Source organism: Amborella trichopoda, chromosome 4 (genome assembly GCF_054954075.1).
Source record: "Amborella trichopoda isolate Santa Cruz 75 chromosome 4, AtrichopodaSantaCruz75HAP2 v2.0, whole genome shotgun sequence".
In the NCBI taxonomy this organism is placed as follows: Eukaryota; Viridiplantae; Streptophyta; class Magnoliopsida; order Amborellales; family Amborellaceae; genus Amborella; species Amborella trichopoda.
The window spans coordinates 16345047-16366862 of record NC_142339.1 but is presented as its reverse complement, the minus strand read 5'-3'; the positions used below and the strand labels follow the sequence as shown (position 1 = coordinate 16366862).

The window sequence follows — 21816 nt, the reverse complement described above, 5'->3', positions numbered from 1 at the left end:
ATTGCATTTTGTCAATTTTAAATTTAGTGGAGGGGTAGGTGGAAGCCAAAGATGAAGCATCTCTGGAAGGAAGAGGACTTTTGCATCTAATAAGATCGTCGAGATGAGAAACGAGAGTTGCAGAGATCAGGGCATGTGCCTTGATAAATAACTTCTAAAGAGGGTTGTTTGGATAATTGGGGGAAAAAAATTTAAGTTGAAGATTCAGAACCTACATATTTTGAAGAATTATGGTGTGCTTCTATGAATACATATGCATAGGCACTGAATTGTAGTCCATTGCTTGAAACTACATAGTATTCTTGGACTTGATGTTGAGGACATCTTTTAACATACCTTTTGCATTCTTCTTTAGTTTGTTCCAAAAGGGTGACACCCTAAGATGAGTAACAATCAATATGCATCTATCCCCAACAATCAATGTGCATACATCCCCAACTTTGACTGCATGTGCACTGTGGCATCCTCTTTTGTGTGAAGCTTAAGATGAGCAACAATCAATGTGCATCAATCCCCAACTTCCTGTTTTCCAGAATTTAAAAAGAAAGATAACATCTTAAAGGGCTAAGGATTTAAAAAGACAATTTGCATTTCAAATTACATAATCCAGCCATCATCAAAACAAATAATAACATGGAAAAAGTAAAGAAAGATAAGTCACAACAATTTCCAACATCTCTAAAGTTCACAACAATTTCTTCTTTTCAACGATATTCAACTATGTTAAGTCAAAATGATTTCTATCCAAATTTGTACGACTAAAAATTGATGAGCCTTGTAGCTTCATTGATGCAAGGAGAAAGAATAAATCAGAAAAATAGAAATAAAAAATAAAAAAGGGTTAAGAGAATATACTATCTCTCAATATTGCAAGGGAATCCACCTAAAAAGATTTTTTCACAAGATCAATTTTATTCAATTATAATCTTTTTCCCTTTACAATAAAGGACTTCTTCTATTTAAATACACTTACAAGAAAATAAGTAAATGAATAAAACAACCTACAAAAAATAAACTCTCTTATCTTTTTCTCTCTAACTCCCATGCAAATCTCTATCTCCATCTAAAACTTCTTTCTTTCCTAAAAATGATTACCTTTCTAACTACATGTTTATCAAAAGTTTGAATTTCGAACTAGAAGACTGACTTCATAAAGACTAAAACATATCATCTAAGATAGTCCTTTCTATTTTCTCTCTATCTAAAAGATAGGAGAACTCCTAAAATTCTAAAATAAATATCCTTTATACCCCTCAAATCTCTACAACAACAAAAAAATGGAAAAATAACTCTAAATAAATTAAAAACCTGAATACTACCAAACCTAAATTAAGTAAACCACGTAAATTAAGCAACTCGTATGTAATAGATATATCAGTAAACCACATATCAAAAGAGCTAGTAGCCATAACAAGCAAATAACACATCACTAATCATCTACTCATATATACCACATTAGAGATAAAATAATAATTAGACAGCCCCTCATCCAAAAAACACATTAGAATGACAATGACATGCATGTCCAAGTTTTTTCCTTTCGAAAAAAATAAAAAATCCATGTTTGAGGGCGTAACAACGACACATAAGAGGAATTTTGAGAACAAGCAAAAATACAATGCAAGGCCACAAAATTTTTGAGCATTGTAAGAAGCATAAATGGGCCAAAATAGAGCTGCTCTATTATTACTATGTTAAGCCTTCACAATTAGTCATATAGAAATGGGCCAAAAACAAAGCTGCTCTATTATTACTATGCTACTGAGCATTGTAAGAAGCATAAATGGGCCAAAACAGAGCTGCTCTATTATTACCATTAATCAACATAAATTTTTTATTTTAAATTTTTTATAATAGAAGTAACTTCTCCATTAGAGCTCTATTAGGAATTTTATTGAGCACTTTGCATATGTATTGTTTCTCACCAAGTTTTACAAACAAGTCAATAATTGGAGTGGGTACAATGCATCAAAATGTGTTACTAATGAAAAAGTCAGTGGTTCTATAGGGTTCTATTGCAAGAGAAATAGCAGCTCAAAAACAAAATTTGCTTTTTGAAAAGATCCAAAATGCTCATTAATAACTGGGGGCTTCATTACCTATCATGACCATCTCTCATTGTAGCATCAGATCTTCCACTCATGCCTCCTTATCTTGTGAAAAATAAGCAAACCAGCAACTGCAGGAGACCTCCATATTCAAAATCCAGATTTTGAGGGTAGCTTTGAACTTGAATGAAATAATGGGTTCTCAAAGAGGTAATCCTTCATTCAATCTTCAACAAAAAAAAAAAGGTGCCTTCCATCATTACCATTACATCCCTAATAGAGATCTTGAGAGAAAGGGAGGGCAAGGCGTGAGAGAATAGTAACGCAAGAGAGAGAGTATGGCATAGTTTTCTGCGTTTCTTAGGAAAGAGAGAGAGCATGAGGGAGGGCAAGGTATGAGAGTTAGAGGGAGAGAGAATGGGGAAGGCAAGGGAGGAAGAGAGAGTAGAGGCGTGCCAGCGAGGGGATAGAATCCGTAAGCCAAAATTCAAAATTCTCACGTTTTTTTTTTTTTTAAGGTTGTTTTTTGAGGTTTTAGTGAAAAGTCTAAAATGCCCCGGTATAAAGGCCTTGGTCATCAAATAATATGAGGGTAGTAAATGTAAAATGGTACTTCAATAAATATATATATATATATATATATATATATATATATATATATATATATATATATATATATATATATATATATATATATATATATATATATATATATGAAAATGCTTGTATGCGCCCGTTCGCGTATGTGGGAGAACGTTTGAATTTTGGCGTGGGGTTTGGATGGTGATAAGCTTGCTTTTTCTGCCTGACAGGCGCCAAACACCCGCAGGTTACTCCAACGCGAAGGTTACCTCCGCTCTCTCTCTTCGCTCTCTCAGACTCAGAGAGCCTCCGCTCTCTCTCCCTTCGCTCTGAAATTTGGTGTGCGAGGGGCTTACTCTGCCTCTCTCTTTGCGCAATCTGCCTCTCTCTCTGTTATATTTGCAAGGGGCTTTCTCTACCTCTCTCTCTGCGCGATCTGCCTTTCTCTCTCTATGATGAATATGCCCTAATTGATTACTGGAAAGCATTGCAGGTTCGTTTTCTAACTTAGCCCTAGAGATAAATTGGTTCACCGAGGTGTTTATGACCGAGGTGTTTATGACCGAGGCGTTTTGGACTGATCATCTTTCACATTTCTCGTATCTCTGGATTCTCTTTTTAGGGTTCATAACTGCAGCTCCAAATCCTTTCTTTTTCTCTCATAAATATTTGCATTTTTCTTTGCCCTTCTTAACTCTACTAAGTGACGCTCATTTTTTTTTTTATGTGGAAAGCTTATCCTTATTTTCATTTTGACATATGCTATTGTTGTTGTTTGTTAATTGGTGTTAGAATGTTTGCATAAGAGAACTTGGTTATGAAAATTGTAGAAATTGGGGCAAATACTTGAATTTTTTTTTTTTTTTTTGTAGATTTTGGATTTAGGGATTTTTTTTTGTTCTTGCCGTTGTTTTCTATTTAGTCCTAGTCTTTGTTGTCACACAAAATCAGCTCATTCAATGTTATTTCCCAAGAGATAGACTCATGGTTGGTTCAGGGTTTCAGTTTTTATTTAATTTTTTGATATTTTTATCATGCTATTGTTTATTCTATCATAAACATCATTTTGAATTTGTTGAATATTTTTAGGGAGAGTTCTCAAAAGCACCAATTCTCAGTATTAGCACCTCCTTACTTTCTCCCTTATGGACAAAATTGGGAATGAGTAGGTGTTAGTTTTTAATGCTTCTAGTCTTTGAGCAGCCTTGTGTGTTTTACAGTTAACTTAATTCCTTTAAACATTCAATTTTTCTTTGGTGAATGCCACTGATATCCAGTGCTTGGTCTCTATTTTATTACATCAAGTGCTACTTATCTGTCAGTTCAATTTTGAATTTTGAATTTTGAATTTTGAATTTTGAATCATTTTTGGGTAATTGATTTGTAATTGGAAAAATAAGTGCTTCTTATTTGGAGCTTATAGTCCAGATTTGCATCGAGTATAACAAGAAAAAAGTGAGTGAATTGAGTGGTTATATGCAGAAATAGCTGAGAACAAGGACTTTGAGAATGTTTTTCAAGTAGAGGAAGGTTACATCATTCAATCTCTAGAACATTTACAACTTCGAGAGTGCCTGGTGGGCATAAGCCACTAACCTATTCTTTAATGGAATGGCACTAGAAAATCAATACCCTTTGTGTAAAGGACTGATATGCCACTCTTTCAAAACTGTTATGTATGCTCTTGGTTTTAAAGAAATAGCACCTATGCTTAGAGTTTCCTACTCTCCAACCAAAACACTAATTTTTATGTTTTAACATTCATTCCTATAAACCATGCATGGATGATGAATCTGCAAGGGGCTTTCTCTACCTCTCTCTCTGCGCGATCTGCCCCTCTCTCTCTCTGATGAATCTGCCCTAATTGATAACTGGAAAGCATTGCAGGTTCGTTTTCTAACTTAGCCTTAAAGATAAAGTGGTTCACCGAGGTGTTTATGACCGAGGCGTTTTGGACTGATCATCTTTTCCCTTTCTCGTATCTCTGGATTCTCTTTCTAGGGTTCATAACTGCAACTCCAAATGCTTTCTTTTTCTCTCATAAATATTTGCCTTTTTTTTTGTCCTTCTTAACTCTACTAAGTGACGCTCATTTTTTTTTTATGTGGAAAGCTTATCTTTTGTTTCATTTTGATTTTATGCTATTGTTGTTGTTTGTTAATTGGTGTTAGAATGTTTGCATAAGCGGACTTGCTTATGAGAAATGTAGAAATTGGGGCAAATAGTTGAATTTTTTATTTTTTAATTGTAGATTTTGGATTTAGGGATTTTTCTTTGTTCTTGCCGGTCTTTTCTATTTAGTCCTAGTCTTTGTTGTCACACAAAATCAGCTCATTCAATGTTATTTCCCAAGTGATACACTCATGGTTGGTTCAGGGTTTGAGTTTTTATTTAATTTTTTGATATTTTTATCATGCTATTATTTATTCTGTCATAAACATCATTTTTAATTTGTTGAATATTTTTAGGGAGAGTTCTCAAAAGCACCAATTCTCTATATTAGCACCTCTTTACTTTCTCCCGTATGGACGAAATTGGGAATGAGTAGGTGTTAGTTTTTTTTGCTTCTAGTCTTTGAGCAGCCTTGTGTGTTTTACAGTTAACTTAATTCCTTTAAACATTCGATTTTTCTTTGGTGAATGCCACTGATATCCAGTGCTTGGTCTCTATTTTATTACATCAAGTCCTACGTATCTGTCAGATCAATTTTGAATTTTGAATCACTTTTGGGTAATTGATTTGTAATTAGAAAAATAAGTGCTTCTTATTTGGAGCTTATAGTCCATATTTGCATCGAGTCTATCAAGAAAAAAGTAAGTGAATTGAGTGGTTATATGCAGAAATAGTTGAGAACAAGGACTTTGAGAATGTTTTTCAAGCCGAGGAAGGTTACATCATTCAATCGCTAGAACATTTACAACTTTGAGAGTGCTAGGTGGGCATAAGCCACTAACCTATTCTTTAATGGAATGGCACTAGAATTTCAATACCCTTTGTGTAAAGGACTGATATGCCACTCTTTCAAAACTGTTATGTATGCTCTTGGTTTTAAAGAAATAGCACCTATGCTTAGAGTTTCCAACTCTCCAACCAAAACACTAATTTTTATGTTTTAACATTCATTCCTATAAACCATGCATGGATGATGAATCTGCAAGGGCCTTTCTCTACCTCTCTCTCTGCGCGATCTGCCTTTCTCTCTCTCTGATGAATCTGCCCTAATTGATAACTGGAAAGCATTGCAGGTTCGTTTTCTAACTTAGCCCTAGAGATAAATTGGTTCACCGAGGTGTTTATGACCGAGGCGTTTTGGACTGATCATCTTTCACGTTTCTCGTATCTCTGGATTCTCTTTTTAGGGTTCATAACTGCAACTCCAAATCCTTTCTTTTTCTCTCATAAATATTTGCATTTTTCTTTGCCCTTCTTAACTCTATTAAGTGACGCTCATTTTTTTTTTTATGTGGAAAGCTTATCCTTATTTTCATTTTGACATATGCTATTGTTGTTGTTTGTTAATTGGTGTTAGAATGTTTGCATAAGAGGACTTGGTTATGAAAATTGTAAAAATTGGGGCAAATACTTGAAATTTCTTTTTTTTTTTTTTTTTTTTGTAGATTTTGGATTTAGGGATTTTTTTTTGTTCTTACCGTTGTTTTCTATTTAGTCCTAGTCTTTGTTGTCATACAAAATCAGCTCATTCAATGTTATTTCCCAAGAGATACACTCATGGTTGGTTCAGGGTTTGAGTTTTTATTCTATTTTTTAATATTTTTATCATGCTATTGTTTATTCTGTCATAAACACCATTTTGAATTTGTTGAATATTTTTAGGGAGAGTTCTCAAAAGCACCAATTCTCAGTATTAGCACCTCTTTACTTTCTCCCTTATGGACAAAATTGGGAATGAGTAGGTGTTAGTTTTTTTTGCTTCTAGTATTTGAGCAGCCTTGTGTGTTTTACAGTTAACTTAATTCCTTTAAACATTCGATTTTTCTTTGGCGAATGCCATTGATATCCAGTGCTTGGTCTCTATTTTATTACATCAAGTGCTACTTATCTGTCAGTTCAATTTTGAACTTTTAATTTTTAAATTTGAATCATTTTTGGGTAATTGATTTGTAATTGGAAAAATAAGTGCTTCTTATTTGGAGCTTATAGTCCAGTATTGCATCGAGTATATCAAGAAAAAAGTAAGTGAATTGAGTGATTATATGCAGAAATCGCTTAGAACAAGGACTTTGAGAATGTTTTTCAAGCAGAGAAAGGTTACATCATTCAATCTCTAGAACATTTGCAACTTCGAGAGTGCCAGGTGGGCATAAGCCACTAACCTAATCTTTAATGTAATGGCACTAGAATATCAATACCCTTTGTGTAAAGGACTGATATGCCACTCTTTCAAAACTGTTATGTATGCTCTTGGTTTTAAAGAAATAGCACCTATGCTTAGAGTTTCCTACTCTCCAACCAAAACACTAATTTTTATGTTTTAACGTTCATTATTATAAACCATGCATGGATAATGAATCTGCAAGGGGCTTTCTCTGATGAATCTACCCTAATTGATAACTGGAAGGCATTGCAGGTTCGTTTTCTAACTTAGCCTTAGAGATAAATTGGTTCACCAAGGTGTTTATGACCGAGGGGTTATGGACTGATCATCTTTCCCCTTTCTCGTATCTCTGGATTCTTTTTTTAGGGTTCATAACTGCAACTCCAAATCCTTTCTTTTTCTCTCATAAATATTTGCATTTTTCTTTGCCCTTCTTAACTCTACTAAGTGACGCTCATTTTTTTTTAATGTGGAAAGCTTATCCTTTTTTTCATTTTGATATATGCTGTTGTTGTTGTTTGTTAATTGATGTTAGAATGTTTGCATAAGAGGACTTGGTTATGAGACATGTAGAAATTGGGGCAAATATTTGAATTTTTTTTTTTTTTTTTTGTAGATTTTGGATTTTGGGATTTTTTTTGTTCTTGACGTTGTTTTCTATTTAGTCCTAGTCTTTGTTGTCATACAAAATCAGCTCATTCAATGTTATTTCCCAAGAGATACACTCATGGTTGGTTTAGGGTTTGAGTTTTTATTAAATTTTTTGATATTTTTATCATGCTATTGTTTATTCTGTCATAAACACCATTTTGAATTTGTTGAATATTTTTAGGGAGAGTTCTCAAAAGCACCAATTCTCTGTATTAGCACCTCTTTACTTTCTCCCATATGGACAAAATTGGGAATGAGTAGGTGTTAGTTTTTTTTGCTTCTAGTATTTGAGCAGCCTTGTGTGTTTTACAGTTAACTTAATTACTTTAAACATTCGATTTTTCTTTGGCGAATGCCACTGATATCCAGTGCTTGGTCTCTATTTTATTACATCAAGTGCTACTTATCTGCCAGTTCAATTTTGAATTTTTAAATTTTAATTTTGAATCATTTTTGGGCAATTGATTTGTAATTTGAAAAATAAGTGCTTCTTATTTGGAGCTTATAGTCCAGATTTGCATCGAGTATATCAAGAAAAAAGTAAGTGAATTGAGTGGTTATATGCAGAAATAGCTTAGAACAAGGACTTCGAGAATGTTTTTCAAGCAGAGGAAGGTTACATCATTCAATCTCTAGAACATTTACAACTTTGAGAGTGCCAGGTGGGCATAAGCCACTAACCTATTCTTTAATGGAATGGCACTAGAATATCAATACCCTTTGTGTAAAGGACTGATATGCCACTCTTTCAACTTGTTATGTATGCTCTTGGTTTTAAAGAAATAGCACCTATGCTTAGAGTTTCCTACTCTCCAACCAAAACACTAATTTTTATGTTTTAACATTCATTCTTATAAACCATGCATGGATGAAGAATCTGCAAGGGGCTTTCTCTACCTCTCTCTCTGCGCGATCTGCCTCTCTCTCTCTCTGATGAATCTGCTCTAATTGATAACTGGAAAGCATTGCTGGTTCGTTTTCTAACTTAGCCCTAAAGATAAATTGGTTCACCGAGGTGTTTATGACCGAGGCGTTTTGGACTTATCATCTTTCCCCTTTCTCGTATCTCTGGATTCTCTTTCTAGGGTTCATAACTGCAACTCCAAATCCTTTCTTTTTCTCTCATAAATATTTGCATTTTTTTTGTCTTTCTTAACTCTACTAAGTGACGCTCTTTTTTTTTTTATGTGGAAAGCTTATCCTTTGTTTCATTTTGATTTATGCTATTGTTGTTGTTTGTTAATTGGTGTTAGAATGTTTGCATAAGAGGACTTGGTTATGAGAAATGTAGAAATTGGGGCAAATACTTAGATTTTGGATTTAGGGATTTTGTTTTGTTATGGCCGTTGTTTTCTATTTATTCCTAGTCTTTGTTGTCATACCAAATCAGCTCATTCAATGTTATTTCCCAAGAGATACACTCATGGTTGGTTCAGGGTTTGAGTTTTTATTTAATTTTTTGATATTTTTATCATGCTATTGTTTATTCTGTCATAAACATCATTTTGAATTTGTTGAATATTTTTAAGGACAGTTCTCAAATGTACCATTTCTCTGTAATAGCACTTTATTACTTTCTCCCTTATGGACAAAATTGGGAATGAGTAGGTGTTAGTTTTTATGCTTCTAGTCTTTGAGCAGCCTTGTGTGTTTTACAGTTAACTTAATTCCTTTAAACATTCGATTTTTCTTTGGTGAATGCCACCGATATCCAGTGCTTGGTCTCTTTTTTATTACATCAAGTGCTACTTATCTGTCAGTTCAATTTTGAATTTTGAATTTTGAATTTTGAATTTTGAATCATTTTTAGGTAATTGATTTGTAATTGGAAAAATAAGTGCTTCTTATTTGGAGCTTATAGTCCAGATTTGCATCGAGTATATCATGAAAAAAGTAAGTGAATTGAGTGGTTATATGCAGAAATAGCTTAGAGGAAGGTTACATCATTCAATCTCTAGAACATTTACAACTTCGAGAGTGCCAGGTGGGCATAAGCAACTAACCTATTCTTTAATGGAATGGCACTAGAATATCAATACCCTTTGTGTACAGGACTGATATGCCACTCTTTCAAAACTGCTATGTATGCTCTTGGTTTTAAAGAAATAGCACCTATGCTTAGAGTTTCCTACTCTCCAACCAAAACAATAGTTTTTATGTTTTAATATTCATTCCTATAAACCATGCATGGATGATGAATCTGCAAGGGGCTTTCTCTACCTCTCTCTCTGCGCGATCTGCCTCTCTCTCTCTCTGATGAATCTGCCCTAATTGATAACTGGAAAGCATTGCAGGTTCTTTTTCTAACTTAGCCCTAAAGATAAATTGGTTCACCGAGGTGTTTATGACCGAGGCGTTTTGGACTGATCATCTTTCCCCTTTCTTGTATCTCTGGATTCTCTTTCTAGAGTTCATAACTGCAACTCCAAATCCTTTCTTTTTCTCTCATAAATATTTGCATTTTTCTTTGTCTTTCTTAACTCTATTAAGTGACACTCATTTTTTTTTTATGTGGAAAGCTTATCCTTTGTTTCATTTTGATTTATGCTATTGTTGTTGTTTGTTAATTGGTGTTAGAATGTTTGCATAAGAGGACTTGGTTATGAGAAATGTAGAACTTGGGGCAAATACTTGAAATTTTTTTTTTTTTTTTTGTAGATTTTGGATTTAGGGATTTTGTTTTGTTCTAGCCGTTGTTTTCTATTTAGTCCTAGTCTTTGTTGTCACACAAAATCAGCTCATTCAATGTTATTTCCCAAGAGATACACTCATGGTTGGTTTAGGGTTTGAGTTTTTATTTAATTTTTTGATATTTTTTATCATGCTATTGTTTATTCTATCATAAACATCATTTTTAATTTGTTGAATATTTTTAGGGAGAGTTCTAAAAAGCGCCAATTCTCTGTATTAGCACCTCTTTACTTTCTCCATTATGGACAAAATTGGGAATGAGTAGGTGTTAGTTTTTTTTGCTTCTAGTCTTTGAGCAGCCTTGTGTGTTTTACAGTTAACTCAATTCCTTTAAACATTCGATTTTTCTTTGGCGAATGCCACTGATATCCAGTGCTTGGTCTGTATTTTCTTACATCAAGTGCTACTTATCCGTCAATTCAATTTTGAATTTTGAATTTTGAATCATTTTTGGGTAATTGATTTGTAATTGGAAAAATAAGTGCTTCTTATTTGGAGCTTATAGTCCAGATTTGCATCGAGTATATCAAGAAAAAAGTAAGTGAATTGAGTGGTTATATGCAGAAATAGCTTAGAACAAGGACTTTGAGAATGTTTTTCAAGCAGAGGAAGGTTACGTCATTCAATCTCTAAAACATTTACAACTTCGAGAGTGCCAGGTGGGCATAAGCCACTAACCTATTCTTTAATGGAATGGCACTAGAATATCAATACCCTTTGTGTAAAAGACTGATATGCCACTCTTTCAAAACTGTTATGTATGCTCTTGGTTTTAAAGAAATAGCACCTATTCTTAGAGTTTCCTACTCTCCAACCAAAACACTAATTTTCATGTTTTAACATTCATTCTTGTAAACGATGCATGGATGATGAATTATGAAAAAGTTATTCTCCTAATCTTCTCCACTTGATTTCTTCTATTTGTGAAATGCATTTGTCCTTCTAATTAGTTGATATATGACCTCTCCATCTTGTTTCAACAATATTTCCTTATTTAATAATGATTGTATGTTTTTATGGTTATTTGCCCCACTTAACTTTTATATTTTGTTGAAAGTCATGTGAAATTGATATTTTAATTAAAGTAATTATCTCTCTATATAATTTGCTATCACAAATGCGATTGGATATTGTTATAATTGCAAAGACTTCATGGGAATAATGATTTTTGCACAGGTCCTTGCTGTGTACATGGCATTCGATGGAACTCTGGGGAAAGAAGAGGCTGATCAATTTCTGTCCATGGCTTTTGATAGAGCTTATGGGGAGGCGGCTGGACTTTTGGTTTAGAGGAAGACTAACATTTTGGAGATGAATTATTTCTAGAAGTGGCATTTTAGAGAGAGAAAGATGGGTCTTCGATAGAGAGAACCAAGGTTGTACAGAGTTTATGAGTTACTTTTATATAAAAGTTGTACAGTTCTTTGTTTTTCTTCTTCTTCTTTTCTGTTATGTTCTCTAAAGGGAACTAATGATGTAGATGTTTGCATTATCCTTACTTTTAATGGAAAGATAAAGTTGTGCACCTTGTATCTTAGGACTATTCCATTGAATGGAAAAATCAATGCTCTTTCTCTCTGGACTTGTTTCTTGATAATGGGACATTGAATGGAAAGATCAAGACTCTCTCTCTCTACTCGCTCTGTCACACACACACACACAATATACCTGCTTGCAAACTGTGAATTTGAAAAGAAGATGTAATTTGCATTTTGATTTTCTCAAGATGGTATTGTTGCTTGCATTTTGTATATTTGAATTTACATATGCTTGAGCACAATATACCTGCTACTAGAGTCATTGTTCTCTCGTTATTTTCCTTCTCAATGAGGGAGAGAGAGAATAACCACTATTTTCAAGGCTGTTTCTTTTGTCGACTTGTTCTCTCACTAATTTCCTTCTCAGTGAGAGAGAGAGAATAACCAAGTGATGGACTGAATGCATCCATTCATATATTTGGAGTGCTTACTAGCATCGTTTCAAAAAATAAAATCATCCCCTAATCAAATGCTCATTCAAAATAAAAAATTCCCCACTAAGAGTGCTTGACATTGCCATTGTCAAGTGGAATTGATCAATGGATAAAGCAAAACAAAATCGATCAAGGATTTCTTTCATGTGGGGAACATGTTTAATATGTTAATTTAAGAATCTCAGAGTCAGCATAGAAATATGATGATGAAAGTGCTTCAATGAATAATTCACCCCCACACCCCTCCTCTCTCTCTCTCTCTCTCTCTCTCTCTCTCTCTCTCTCTCTCTCTCTCTCTCTCTCTCTCTCTCTCTCTCTCTCTATAAGACAGTTGTTGGAACATTGGCATTTAGCATGAGTTCAATTCTATAATGAGAATAATTACATTAGTAAAAAAGCAACCCCAAGAGATGAGCGCAAGCAAGTACACATTTATTATACACAAAAAATACAGAAATTATTGAAAACGTCCAAAGGCATCGAGTAAGAATTGTTCCAAATGCCCTATGGCACCAAGTATCGTATCATGGCCAACACTTCTTTCTTGATTGACAATGAGATGCTCTTCTGATTCATCCATTGGATTCTATTGTTGTGTATTGCGATGCCTAATATTGACATTTTGCATGGCTAACTTATTCATCATACCATTAGAAGAACCCACATAATGGACACTTATAGTACATCATGCTCGGGTAATTTGGCTTGCCGATGCTTTCGTGACACAATCTATACTACACTTACGGTATTGTCGAGTTGTATATCCTCCATTACTTGTAGAATAAGATGACATTGTTATAGCCTACAACATTCGCATTAGAATCACATTGTCAAGAACTAAATAACTATGTACCTCAAGCACATTCAAAATCTGAGGGTGAAGAAAATGATTCAAAATTCAAATAACATATAAGTAGCACTTGATATAATAAAATAGAGACCAAGCACTGGATATCAGTCGCATTCACCAAAGAAAATTCGAATGTTTCAAGGAATTAAGTTATCTGTAAAACACACAAGGCTGCTCAAAGACTGAAAGCAAGAATAACTAACACCTACTCATTCCCAATTTTTTCCATAAGGGAGAAAGTAAAGAGGTGCTAATACAGAGAATTGGTGCTTCTGAGAACTCTCCCTAAAAAATATTCAACAAATTAAAAATGATGTTTATGACAGAATAAACAATAGAATGATAAAAATATAAACAAATTAAATAATAACCCAAACCCTGAACCAACCCTGAGTGTATCTCTTGGAAAATGACATTGAAGGAGCTGATTTTGTATGACAACAAAGACTAGGACTAAATAGAAAACAACGATCAGAACAAACAAAAATCCTTAAACCCAAAATCTACAAAAAAAAAAAAAAAAAGCTCAAATATTTGCCCCAATTTCTATATTTCTCATAACCAAGTCCTCTTATGCAAACATTCTAACACCAATTAATAAACAACAACAATAACGAAAATCAAAATGAAACAAATGATAAGCTTTCCACATCAAAAAAAAAATGAGCATCACTATGTAGAGTTAAGGGGGACAAAGAAAGATACAAATATTTATGAGAGAGAAAGAAAGGATTTGGAGTTGCAGTTATGAATCCTAAAAAGAGAATCTAGAGATACGAGAAAGGGGAGAGATGATCAGTCCAAACACGAGCTTCAAAAGCTCCAACTATGGCAACCCATAAACCTAAACAATTTTCGCATTTCTTGAACTCCCAAAATCCGTATAATGTGCAGCTCTCATTCTCTCTGAATCTCAATAAATACCTCGGTGAACCAATTTATCTTTAGGGCCAAGTTAGAAAACTAACCTGCAATGCTTTCCAGTGATCGATTAGGGTAGATTCAACAGAGAGAGAGAGAGGGGCAGATCACGCAAAGAGAGAGGCAGAGAAAGCCCCTTGCAGATTCAGCAGAGAGAGGAAAATAGCGCATGGAGAGAGGCAGAGTAAGCCCCTTGCAGGCCAAATTTCAGAGCCAAGAGAGAGAACGGAGGTAGCCTGAGCCTAAGAGAGCGGAGGTTCTCTAAGTCTAAGAGAGTGAAGAGAGAGAGCGGAGGTAACCTTCGTATAGGAGTAGCCTGCGAAGAGAAAGTGGGAGGCCTGCGGGTGTCAAGCGCCTGTCGGGCAGAGAAAGCAAGCTTATCATCGTCCAAACCCCACGCCAAATGTCAATCGTTGGGTGTACAGCTCCCACATATGCGAACCAGTGCATACAAGCATTTTCCAAGTTTGTAAATGGTTCGTGGGTTGAATGAATGAATACAAGTGCATCATTTTATCTCTCGTTCTCTCTCTCTAGAGTTCCATATTCTATCATGATATCAGAGCTTTTGATCCTCTACTTCTCTCAACAGAGGTGTAATTTGTAAGTGATTATCTCTCTTTATGATATTGTTCTTTCTCTCTCTAGATTCTCTGTCGATTGATTCTCCTCTCATCTTTCTGTAAGTGCCCCATCCCTTTCTATAATATTGTTCTTTCTCTCTTCAGAATCTCTATCTATTGATTCTCCTCTCCTCTATCTCTACAAAATTGTTTAGTCTCTCTCTCAAAATTTAGATTTTTTTGTTCTCTCCTTATTTCTTCGTAGATTTTATGGCTGTAAGTAGCTCTTTTTACTTGGCTTATACTATGTCTTATCCTCTTCTATATTTCTCTCTCTCTCTCTCTCCCTCATTTCCTCGTGGATCTACTTTGCCTTGTCCTCATCTTCAAAAGCTTCGTTTGTCTTTATTTCAAAAGCTTGGTTTGTCCGTATCCTCTCTTGGTGTTTTTCTCATCGGTTTGTCTTCCAGTAGTCTTCATAAATTGAATACTTCAAAAGTTCGGGTTGTCTTCATAAATTGAACACTTCAAAAGCGTTGTTTGTCTTCATAAATTGAACACTTCAAAAGCTCGGTTTGTCTTCGTAAATTGAATATCTTGTGTGAATTGAAAAGAATGGCGTCTTTATTTAGTGGCACTCTTGCATTCTTATTTTCTCTCTATATCTCTTTTCGACCAAGTGATAGTTCGGCATACATAGTGTCGAAGTTGTCTCTGCTTCCTCAAGTGATAATTCGGCACACATAGTGCTGAAGTTGGCTTTATTTCCTCAAGTGATAGTTCAGCACACATAGTGCCGAAGTTGTCTATATTTCCTCAAGTAATAGTTCGGAATACAAGGTGCTAAAATTGTCTCTGTTTCCTCCATGTAATAGTTTGGCACACATAGCACCGAAGTTGTCCCTGTAGTGCCAAATAGTAGTTCGGTATTCAAAGTTCTGAAGTAGTCTTTGAAAGTTGTTTTAAGTACCAAAGTATTTTTGGAAATTGTCTAAAATCATTTTTTTGGTCATGGCCTCAATGAATTTTCCAGCGTTTATATTCATTAAACTAAGTAGAGACAACTACCTCAAATAGAAGGTTGAAGTCTTGAATTGTATTGAAGGCTTAAATCTTGAAGGTCATCTTGATGGGTGAGTTGGCTACAAAATGAATTTGTTTTTGAGGTATCAAAAGAAATATCAAGGCATCAATCCAAAACCATCAAAGAATCCCAAATTTCTAGAATGGAGAATGGATGATAAAACACTATTGAGTTGGTTATTTTCTACTCTATGAGAAGGCTTGCTCACTGAAGTGATACACGTGAAGATAGCTCAAGAAGTGTGGGAGGCACTTTACAACATATATCAAAGGGAAACATTTGTCAATGTTCTTCAACTTAAAACAGAATTGATCAATCTAGATAAGGGTTTTCAATCAATGACTGAGTACCTGAACAAGTTTAAAACTATATGTGACCATCTTGCTGCTATTGGTAGCCCAGTACGTGATCAAGATATGGTCATTTATACTCTCAAAGGTCTTGGTCCAGATTTTAAGTCCTTTGAGACATCCCTAATGACTAAACCTCAATTTTTGTCCTTTTCAGAGCTTCGATCCTTTCTTCTTGGTCCAGAGTTTAAGTCTTTTGAGACATCCCTAATTACCAAACCTCAATTTCCATCATTTTTATAACTTCAATCCTCTCTCCTCATATATGAAGCTCGGTTTGTATCTTCATCGATGATTGAAAGTAGTCCTCAAGCTTTGGTGAACACATCATCGTGGCATAGAAGGAGATATAGTCGAGGACGTGGCCATCATGGAGGTAGTAAGAGATCGAGGTCGCAACCAATATCAGCAAGAGATTCTTGGAGCCAATCCATCTTCTCCTCAACCTCCCAAGCCAAGAATGGGTATCCCACCTCGAGTAATTTTCCAGTATTGTGGGAGACATGGACACGTTGTTAAAAACTGTTTGGACATTAAAAATGACTCATCGTCCCATGATCGTTCATGTGTTATGGACTCTGGTGCAACTACTTATATGACAGACGATAACTCTCAACTTCGGGGTATGATTCCTTACCACTGCCCTTACATGGTATTTACTAGAGATGGTACTGCCTTACCTATATCCCATATTGGAACTGTGTCTATTTCCACTACCTTTGGTCCTTGAAATATCCTTAATGTTTTACTTGTTCCCATATTAAAGAACCAACTCATGTCTGTATCTCAATTTGCTAAAGATTTTAAGTGTTGTTTCGAGTTGACTCTTCATGGTTGTATTGTGAAGGATCTACAAAATGGGAAGGTGATTGCCGAGGGGTGCTAAGTGGAGGCTTATATGTGCTTCAAAATGATCAACTTTACGATCTTGCTATGACTATCTCCAAATGTAGAGGATGGGCTTTTAATTTGTGGCATGAGCGCCTAGGTCATCCTAGTTTCACTATTGTCAGCCATCTTGGGAGAAACTTATCTCTACCAAATGTTGTTGATGAACTATCTTCTGGTTCATTGTGTTCTTCTAGTCAATTAGGAAAACAACCTGAGTCTACACTTGACGCCACTAATAAAAAGTCTAATGGTTATCTTGATTCGATTCACAATGATGCTTGGGGTCCAGCTCTAGTTACTTCCTTATCTGGTTCCAGATTTTATGTCATTTTTGTGGATGATTATACTAGATATACATGGATATATTTTTTGAAGCAAAAATCTGATGTGGTTAATTATTTTGTTAAATTTCACACTTATGTTAAGCGTCAATTTGCTTGCAAACTCAAGGATTTTAGGTCTGATGGCAGAGGTGAATTCACCTCTCATGTTTTCAAAGAATATTTGAGTCTGCATGGAATCCATCATCAATATTCATGTTCATACACTCCAGCACAAAACAATGTTGTTAAGTGCAAGCACCATTATATTGTTGAGAGCAGTCTTTCATGAGCAAGAGACCTACCACAATACCTTTGGCTAGAGGCCTTTTCCACTGTTGTGTATCTCATTAACAGATTGCCAAGTTCTATGTTATCTTTCATATCTCCATTCCAAAAGCTTTTTTGTAGTAAACCAGATTACTCTTTTCTTCGTGTCTTTGGTTGTGTATGTTTTCCACATATTCATTCTTCTCAAATAAATAAATTTTGTCCTAAGGCTCATGAAAATGGGTTTGTTGGCTATAGCTCATAACATAAAGGTTACCGATGCTATGACAAGGTGTCAAGATGCTTCTTTATTGCAAGACGTATAACATTTAATAAAACTACGTTCTACTTTAAAAACCAGTATTCCCCAACTAATACAAGTCATGTCATGCAGAACAATGTGTCTCCATCTATCACCTATACCCCCAAGTCATACCTCTCTCATCACAACCTCCTAAACATTTGTCAGACTACCATGTTTACTCTGCAACCATTCCCTCCCCTGTCACTATCTCTAAGCTTATGAAAGTAAAATGCCCTATTGCAAGCTTCTTTATTGCAAGACATGTAACATTTGATGAAACTAGGTTCTACTTTAAAAACCAGTGTTCCCCAAGTAACACAAGTCATGTCATGCCAAACAATGTGTCTCCATCTATTTCACTACCTTTTCAATTACATGAAAAAGTATACTCACAAGCTCTTATCTCTTCTGAGATTACAAGTGAACCATCTTAGCAGCATCACACTCATCAATCATCTTCTCACTCTGAAAAGTTTGATCTACAGCCTAATTCCTCAACAGATATTTCACCATCACCTTCCCTCTCTCCTACTCCAAACTTAGATGCATCTTCCACATTACCACATGATTTATCTGACACACCCTTAGAAGTTTCACCCATACCCTCATATTGTACCTCTCGCTCATCACAACCTCCTAAGCATTTGTCAAACTACCATGTTTACTCTGTCAAACTACCTGTTTACTCTAAGCTTATAAAAACAAAATACCCTATTGAAAACTTTACCTTAGAGAGACGATCTCCCAATCAGCAAGCATTTGCCACACAAGTTTCTCAATTTCCATAACCAACCACCTATGCAGAAGAGGCCTCTGACACTAGGTGGATGGCCTCAATGAAAGAAGAGATCGATGCACTTAAAATAATCATACCTGTGAGTTAATGCCATTACCTCCAGTCAAAAAAGTTGTAGGCTCAAAATGGGTGTACAAAGTTAAAGTCTGATCTAATGGCTCAGTTGACAGGTTGAAGTCCAGTATAGTGGCCAAGGGGTTTAATAAGGAATAAGGCATTGGCTATGATGAAACTTTCAGTCATGTTGTAAAGGCATCTACTATTCAATGCATCTTAGCTTTATCATTTATGTTTAATTGGAAACTCTATCAAATTGATGTCAAAAATGCATTCCTTCGTGGTGATTTGAAAGAAGAAGTGTACATACAACAACCCAAAGGATTCAAAGATCCCCTACAACTACATTATGTCTGCAAATTAAAAATGGTTATTTATGGACTCAAGCAAGCTCCTCGGGCATGTTTGAGAAATCCAGTTGTCTACTCCATTGTATTGGTTTTCAAAGAAACAAGGTTGACTACTCGCTATTTTAAAATAATCATCATGAGGTATTATCCTTCTTCTGATTTATGTGGATGATGACATTATTGTTATTGCAAATGATATCCAATGCATTGAACTTATCAAGAAAGAATTGAAATTGAACTTTGAGATGAAAAATCTTGGAGAACTAAAATATTTTTTGGATATTAAAATTCATCTAACAGAAAAAGACATTGTTTTTACCCAACATAAATATATTATTAACTTACTTTCTAAAACAAGGATGTTGGGATGCAAGTCTATTTCCACCTCAGTTGAAGTAAATAGAAAGTTAAGGACTAAAGAAGTGCAAGTGTTATCTAATCCCTCTTGTACAGAAGTGTAGTTGGTAGCCTACAATATCTCACATTCACATACCATGATATTGCTTATGCCATAAATACAGTATTTCAGTTCATACAGGCACCCCAATAACCTCATTGGGACGCCACAAAAATATTTTTGAGGTACTTAAAGGGTTCTATACATAACAATTTATTCTAGGCTTCCTCTAGTTCACTTGGCCTCAAAGCATACTTTGATGCTAATTGGGCAAGGTGTCTTAATGATCGTAGGTCCATTGTAGGATTTTGTATCTTTTTGGGAAAGTTTAATTTCCTAGAGTAGCAAAAAACAAGCCTTAATATCAAAATCCAGTAAAGAGTCAAAATATAGAGTAATGATTATTGCCGCAACAGAAATTACTTATCTACGTATGCTCCTCAAGGAAATTGGTGTTTCCACAATTAAGTCCATCATCCTAGCTTGTGATAATCAAAGTGCTAAGCGATTAGCCACCACTCCTAATTTTCGTGCTTGCACTAAACAAATAGAAGTTTACCACTTCATTAGAGAAAAGGTCATCTTTGGTGCTATTTCCATGGCATTTGCCCCTTCGTCCCATCAGTTGGCAGATATGTTTACTAAACCTCTAACAAAGCCAAGACACTACGAGTCACAGACATGCTCTCAATGAACAAGACGCATGCTCGGCTTGAGGCTGTGTGTTAAGAGAGAGACCAGAATTGTCTTTAGTAATATTGTGTATGACATTCTTTTATTCTTTACCCTCGAGGGTAATTTTGTCTATTGTGTATCTATATATATATACACACCTTAGTTTGTAAATGGCTCGTGGGTTGAATGAATGAATACAAGTATATCATTTTCTCTCTCGTTCTCTCTATCTAGGGTTCATATTCAATCAATATGTATGTACCTAGTTTTTGGGAGAGGGAGCAAGATCACGATCAAGAGAAGGGGTAGTTGTTTCAAGTTTCTAGTTAGGGAACACAAAGGAAGAAGCTCTTATGATAAACATGACAATAAATAAATGCTAAAAATAAGACAAACTTCATTGAATAATGCAAAGTTAAAACCCAAAATAAAAATTCACTTTAAATTAATTTAATCTTTTCATGATTATTACATTCCAAAAAGAAAACTCAAAACCTCAAGATCAAAATAAACAAAAAAATTAATAAATCAAATTTGCTCGATTTTCTGACATTTTCTCCTTTTGTCCAACCAACAACTTTGCTCGATTTTGTCACCTCTAAATGACATGTGGGTTGGGGCTACAACAAGGCAACATGGCTTGAGATCTGTGGGTTGTTATAAAGAGAAGTTGTGGTATGTTGCAACAAGGGCTAGACAGAGAAGTTGTGGTATGTTGAGAGTGGGAGAGGAGAGAGACGATGTAGCGAGTGGGTTTTGCAACTAAGAGCTTTGGGTATTTGAGAGAGACAAGCGAGAGAGACGTGGTGAGAGAGAAAGACACGGAGTTTTGAGAGAGATAGAGAGACGGAGAGACGTTGACGAGCCGTTTAGGTTTTGTTAAAGAATGTCATTTCATCATTTGTTGGGGGTCAATAGTATATGGTCTAAGGGGTATAGGGGATTGGAGGATATAAAAGATTGAGATCTTATGCCGTTATAAATATTTTGAGTCCTTGGATCTTCTGAGAAACGGGTACTAAAAACGGGGGGTACAGAGATTTTTTTCTAAAAATTAAAAGTTAAAAATGATATTTTTTAGAAAAGAAGAAATTGAATCGTTGATTTTACTTCTTCTTCTTTGTTTTAGGGACCATCACCTGCATAATAAGCTACTTGACCATCATGTGATATCTATGGAACATAAGTATTTTATTTTTTTTATTTTTTTTCCTTTTTTTTTTTTTGGTTGATTGTGGGGGAGAGGGAAGCGGGGCGGTGGGCGGGGGGGGGGGAGGGGGGGCGGGTGGGGAGTGTAGGGAAGGATCAGGAGAAGCTTAGATTTAGAATCATGATTGATCCTTAGAATTCTAAATTGCAGCATTTGAAGCGTTTGAAATAGTGCATATCTTCCCTCCGACAATCTCCCATAGTTCCTGTTTATGCATAAAGTAAACCACAACCCCATATACAGCACTAGCACCCATTCACATCAAGGCAAATAACAAGCAACAAACATGCGATCAATGACATTTAAGTACATAATTATAATATAAACAAGAATGAATTTAATTTTATTCCAAGTTTCAACTAATTACTATTGATAAAAAAAATTAGTTATAATTTCAATTATAAAGTATTGATTAATTGTTAAACTTATAATTAAATATTATATAACGACAATTCTACAAACTTGTATCAAATAAGCAAAAATTTACCCAATAATTAT

General features: G+C 35.0%; 1 long non-coding RNA gene across 1 annotated transcript; it reads right to left on the bottom strand.

Annotated features, from left to right (window-relative positions):
- Positions 1 to 196: 196 nt before the first annotated feature.
- LOC148782323 (uncharacterized) lies at positions 197 to 2540 on the bottom strand. The gene is made up of 2 exons (XR_016053279.1): positions 2100 to 2540; positions 197 to 522 (listed from the first exon to the last, which is right to left on the bottom strand). It is a non-coding gene; the product is annotated as an uncharacterized LOC148782323 (long non-coding RNA).
- Positions 2541 to 21816: the final 19276 nt, after the last annotated feature.